The sequence below is a fragment of the Berghia stephanieae genome, chromosome 6 (assembly GCF_034508935.2).
Source record: "Berghia stephanieae isolate SIO BIC M18660-M18661 chromosome 6, UCSD_Bste_1.3, whole genome shotgun sequence".
Classification (NCBI taxonomy): domain Eukaryota; kingdom Metazoa; phylum Mollusca; class Gastropoda; order Nudibranchia; family Aeolidiidae; genus Berghia; species Berghia stephanieae.
Window position 1 is genome coordinate 35,866,365 of NC_088365.1, and position 6,000 is coordinate 35,872,364.

Consider the following 6,000-nt stretch of genomic DNA (forward strand, 5'->3'; position numbering starts at 1 on the left):
CCGATGTAACGCACTTGCCGCTAGGCAGCTCCTCGACCGAAGCCGATTCGCAGCCACCCAATGTCTCCTCTTACTGGTATCAAAAGCTTCCGGGCGGATTCGTGACCTTATACGAACGCGGCGATGAATTTGCGGACTGGAAAGTACATTATATATTATTGTGACGCCATTAGAAGCTGCTGCAGTATGCCCTAAATCTTTAGACGGATGATTTAGATCTGTATGAAGAGACCCTCCCCCTATTAGCAGCAGGAATTATTGTTCACTTGTGAATACTATGCTGTACTTTGTGTGTGTGTGTATGTATGTGTGTGTGTGTGTTTATATGTATGTTTATGTGTGGTCGTATCCATATAGCTGCGTTAATATTTAATCTTCGGTAAATGAAATCCCATCGGGGAGGTGTCAGGATTGTGACTGACTCTCTCTATACCAGCGAGGCTATTATTAATTATTATTTACTTCAATCATAATATTGATTTTGTATCCCTCCTTACATATATTTGAAGTCACCCCTACCTTGTACAGTTGGCTTTCTTTAACCTGGTCTCAGACAACTCGCTTTAATCCGGTCACTGGCTGGGATCATTCGCTGAGAGGGGCCAGTCAAATATAATGAGTGTTTAAAGCTTTTTAAAAAAATGTCTGCATCTGGGTGTTTCTAAACACCATTGTCTCATACTCATAGTGTGTGCACATTCGATAGGGGGCTAGTCCTGACATATTTTGGGTGGAAAGGGTTTTCCCATTCCCCTTGCTTGTTTCTCACTTACTTGACACGCATAGTCTCTCTCTCTCTCTCTCTCTCTCTCTCTCTCTCTCTCTCTCTCTCTCTCTCTCTCTCTCTCTCTCTCTAACACACACACACACACACCCTCACGTATACACACATACACGAAAATATTTTCTTCTCTTTTTCTCATCCTCCATCATCTTTTCCTGTTCCTTCTTTATCTCCTTCCCCCTCCACTTCCTCCTCTTCCCCTGGTCATTCTACCTTTCTCCTCTACAATCATCGTCCCCTACCGCCCCGCCCAAATGTATCCCCCCCCCCCCCCCCTCACTCCCTCCTTGGTAGGATAGAATCGATATCCTCAGATTCCCTACGAAATCCCAATGGTCCCTGACGATAAATTGCTCTCAGTGGATCTCCCTACTCCTTTCCGTCCCATCCCACAACTCCTTTCCCTTGCGTTTTCTTTTTTTTTTCATACTCTGAACTTTAAAAAAAAAACAAAAATTTATGTCAGTTCATATTCATGTTATATTATTGCCTCAATCTTTATCTTTTGTCATGAAAGTCGCGTCTTTAATCATCTGTTTTCTTATGTTTTAACACAGGTTTATTTACGAGGAATGATGAGATCGTTGAGCATTCCGTTTTTTTTAACGAGACTGAATGTGTGTGTGTGTGTGTGTGTGTGTGTGTGTGTACTGATACAGATTGAAGCGGATGCTCGGTATCGGCCAGCAGACACAATTGTGTTTTAGTCACTTTATGAATAAACGGTAATATAGCCAGATTCCATGGTATTTCCTCGTAGTTATCCTCTTCTCTAGCAGGCCTTGTATATTCAATTTATGATGCCGTGCAGTGCAAGTCACTCGTGAGACGTTTTTTTTTTCTTGTAAGAGTTATTACAATTACTCCAGCCACGTAAACATTCTCACTTTAGTCGTGCATTGTATTGTCTTCACTTATTATTGTCTTGACTCCACTGCCACATTAATAGCGACTTTATCCGGCGAAGTGATACCACGAATGAAAGCCCATAACCGTTTTATGGGGTCGCACGGAGAGGTTATGAACAGAAATTCTATCGAGGCAGGAGGGTTTAATATGAGAGGTCTTTAGTCTCGGAAGGAAGCACGGAGAGTTCCAAAGCTACAAAACTAAAGACACGGCGGGGTGTCAGGCAACAGAAAGATCTGAAAGTGTTTGGGAGGCGACTATAAAAGAAATCGTGCGGGTTCGCCTCTTGGCTCACGTTGCGGGGATGTAGAGTCCATATCAGCTGTTATACTTCAGAGTACAACTAAGCCGATGAGCAATTTTTATAGCATACACAAATATGAAGGGTTTTTTTTTTTGTCTTTGGTTGCTTGTTTGTTTATGTATATACTTTTTTAACACAATGTCTTAATGGACCCAGGTATCTGGTGAAATCATCAGATGCTGTAGATGTTTCAATTGAAGTTAGATGTCTTTAAGTATTTTAAACTCGATTTGTGCCATGAACGATATTAATAATATTATGAAATTATCATGGTTTATGTGCATGAAACAACTGCCTATTTTATTTTGTTTTTATTTTTCTATCCCCAGGATTTCTATTGTTCATTTTGTGCGCATGCATGTGGATTTTGTAGGACAATCAGTGTCAAGGTGAACACTCACGCTGGACAATATTCGACTCTAATAAATAGGATACCTGATCTGCAGCGCTTACGTGTGGATCGGCTACTGGAAATTGGTGAGTTCATTGTCTTATTCAAAACATCTCCTTCATGGCATTACAAGGTCCATCATTGCCAAGCCAGTCTGTCATATCTTCAAATGCATCAACTAGCAAAACTATATACTCAATTGATTTGACGGAAAAAAGACAAAAACAGTAGGACTAAGGATTGTGATACACGAAGTCCTACGGCTACGCTTAGATTATGGTTTGATATTGGCAGTTTGTCTAGATATTAAAGATAAACTTGCAAACCTCTAAGCTCATGCAAGGCGGAAAGACTGAAATTAACTAAATATGTTAGATGAAGTGAGTCTACTCCGTTTTATTCGCAACAAGATCTATCTTAGAAAAGAACATTTAAAAAAAGTAAAGACCAAAAACATTTTAAGGAAGCAAAATAGTACGACCATAAGAACACGGTAGATAATGGCTTCAAGTTTATTTCCTCTTAAGCTTTCGCCAATAAATCATAAAATTTGATGGCAACATACATGAAAAAATTGGTTAATGAAACCAAAAAAAAAAATTGAATGATTCCATTGATGACCACAAGATATACAAGCATGGTAATAACAGCAATACTTACTCTAATAATACTAATAACAACAACAATAATAATAATAATGATAATAATACTAATAACAACAACAACAATAATAATAATAATAATAATAATAATAATAATAATAATAATAATAATAATAATAATAATAACAATAATATTTATAATAATATAAATATAATAATAATAATATAATAATAATAATAATAATAATAATAATAATAATAATAATAATAATAATAATAATAATAATAATAATAATAATAACAGCAATAATATCATTGTTTTTGTAAATGAGGACAATAAATACCCCATTCGTTGACAATATCGAAGATGGGGATTATATCAATGATGATTCTGTTTCGGATAGTAAAGTTATTGAAATTTAGTAACACTTGGTGTAACAAAAAGCATTGGTCTGGGTTATCTTATCCTCCTTTACTCTCTGAAATCTTGAATAACCCACCCCCTTCCTATCTTATTTAACACATTTCTATCACTAAATAACTTTCTAGACCATGCCCCCTTGCTGGTCGCAATAAAGGAGTTCCGCCTTTAGACGAGAGTGCCCAGGAGTGTTCGATGAGATTGACCATGCGCTAAAACTAAATCAAGGTAATCGATTGAAGGGCATTGAGGTGAGCGGAAGAAGCAGTCGAACCATTCCATGGGTACGAATCGGGCATTATTCTTGGCTCTTTTGGCACTTTCTTTTTGAAAGATTCTTATAGATGTTTAGTTCTCTCTTCCCCCTCCCTCTCTTTCTCTCTCGCATTCACCCTCTCTTTCTCTCTCTCTCTCTCTCTCTCTCTCTCTCTCTCTCTCTCTCTCTCTCTCTCTCTCCCTCTCCTCTCTCTCCCCTCCTCTCTCTCTCTCTCTCTCTCTCTCTCTCTCTCTCTCTCTCTCTCTCTCTCTCTCTCTGTGTGTGTGTGTTATCCTGCTTTTATTTTTCCCACACTAACCATTCTCTGAAACGTTTTCATTGTTTTTCTTGGACTGGTTAAAGAACCGATATGCTAAGCTTATCACCATCACTAATTCACACTTTTAATGCATCGTGTTATAAGTACTTGCCGATTGAAAATATATGATAGACTGTCAGATACAATGAGAGATATACCAGAAAACTCACGTCCTCACAAAACGCTTATTTTCTCAAAAGGTAGTGCAGTATTCACAGAAAAAAAGACGAGAAGCCTCTTTTTTTTTTCTTCTGTGGGTCTATTTTTAAATTGCGCGTTTACACCCCTAGCGGAGGTGCATAAAAACGGTGCGTTATTTTACACCTCCAACAGAGGGGTGCATAAAAACGCCACCTTTCAAAAATGAGAGTTACACGTACTGTCTCTATAAAAGTTGTGAAATAAAAATTTAGTCAAATGGAGTTGGTGGATAGTTTCAATGATAACGGATTACGAACTCGAAGACCACCAGCCGGAAGCAATGTTATTATCAATTGTCTGTCATCGACTACTTTTGAGGGGAGATCTCTCCTTTTACACGCCTGACCCATTTTAAGTTATTGATTAGCTGCTCTGAGATGAGTTGTCGGACCTGATTCATCGTCATAAAATACAATCAAACAAAAACTTAGAAAGAATTGGATTAATCATTCAGGCGAATCGCTTTTAATGTATTATCGACCTAAGGTTGAATCTTATCCCTTTTCTTTTCTTTTTTTATTTATTTATTTTTAAAAAATCCTTTCTGTTAGTGGTTCGTTTGAATTAAATCAGATACATGCCCATCGTATTGATCATTGGGGGAACTCGAATACAGGTCATGGGGTCCGATTTAACTTGTCTGATAGTTCTGTGATGGGTGATGTGCATAATTTTCTGCTTTCCTCTCCTTAGTACGTCTATCTGTGAGATGATAGTGTTTGTTGGAAATCATATCGGGAGTGTGTGCCTCGCTTGAGCGAAGTGATCCAGTGACGGCGTCTTGTTGAGACATTTGGGTAGTACTGCTACTACTACTACTACTACTACTACTACTACTACTACTACTACTACTACTACTACTACTACTACTACTACTACTGCTGCTGCTGCTGCTGCTGCTGCTGCTACTACTACTACTACTACTACTACTACTACTACTACTACTACTACTACTACTACTACTACTACTACTACTACTACTACTACTACTACTACTACTACTACTACTAATAATAATAATAATAATAATAATAATAATAATAATGGTGGTGGTGGTAGTCGCCCTCGCAGCAGCAGCAGCTGCATCACGAGGAGGAGAAGGAAGAAAAAGAAGACTATCTGAATCTTAATCGTGACAAGAGAAATCATTAATTTCATAAATAGCGAATTTCACTGATGTTACATGTTTTATGCAAGTAATCGAGAAGAGTTCTAAAAGTGAACTTTTTTGGGGGGTAACTAATGGAGAGGGAACCCGCAATATATGCTGAGACATAAAGGCTACTACGAACCAGCTATCATCTATTATACTAATTATATTACTGTATTGTTAACATAGATCGAGACGAATCTTTTGAGCCATCTACTATCAAAATAGGTCCGATAATAAATTCTTTAGGTACGCGCAGATGGATTTGACAAAAGGGCGGTTAGATAAAGATTCCTAACGTCAAATTACCGATCATAATGCTCGAGCGAACGTAGACACTGCCTTTTACTTTATCTATAAGATTATTATAAGAATAATGAGATATTTTATAAAATTTTGGTTTTAAAATTTAAATTTAAGATTAGTAAAAGATTTTAAGAATGATAATCAAATTGACAAATTAGACAAATTTAGATTTTTTTAAATTGTATTTTTTAAAATGTAAATGTAACTTTAAATGTTAAATCACCTTATTTTTTATAGTTTAAGGCTTACAAAATATTTTTTAAAAAGAAAACAAATTGAAGGGAGGTAACTATGTGATAGTGCCATCGTTGGCTGGTTTAGTTAAATGAATGGAGACAGCGCGGTGTTTTCTGAGAA

The 6,000-nt window shown here is 37.0% G+C and overlaps 1 protein-coding gene across 7 annotated transcripts in view; it reads left to right on the top strand.

The window, feature by feature from the left end:
* Positions 1–6,000, top strand: part of LOC144974958 (plasma membrane calcium-transporting ATPase 4-like) — a 242,006-nt gene that overhangs the window by 12,834 nt on the left and 223,172 nt on the right. For all 7 annotated transcript variants that reach the window (XM_078918512.1, XM_078918514.1, XM_078918507.1 and 4 more), the window contains exon 2: positions 2,327–2,474. The gene's annotated coding sequence lies outside the window, so the exon portion shown is untranslated. The remainder of the gene's footprint in view (positions 1–2,326; positions 2,475–6,000) is intronic.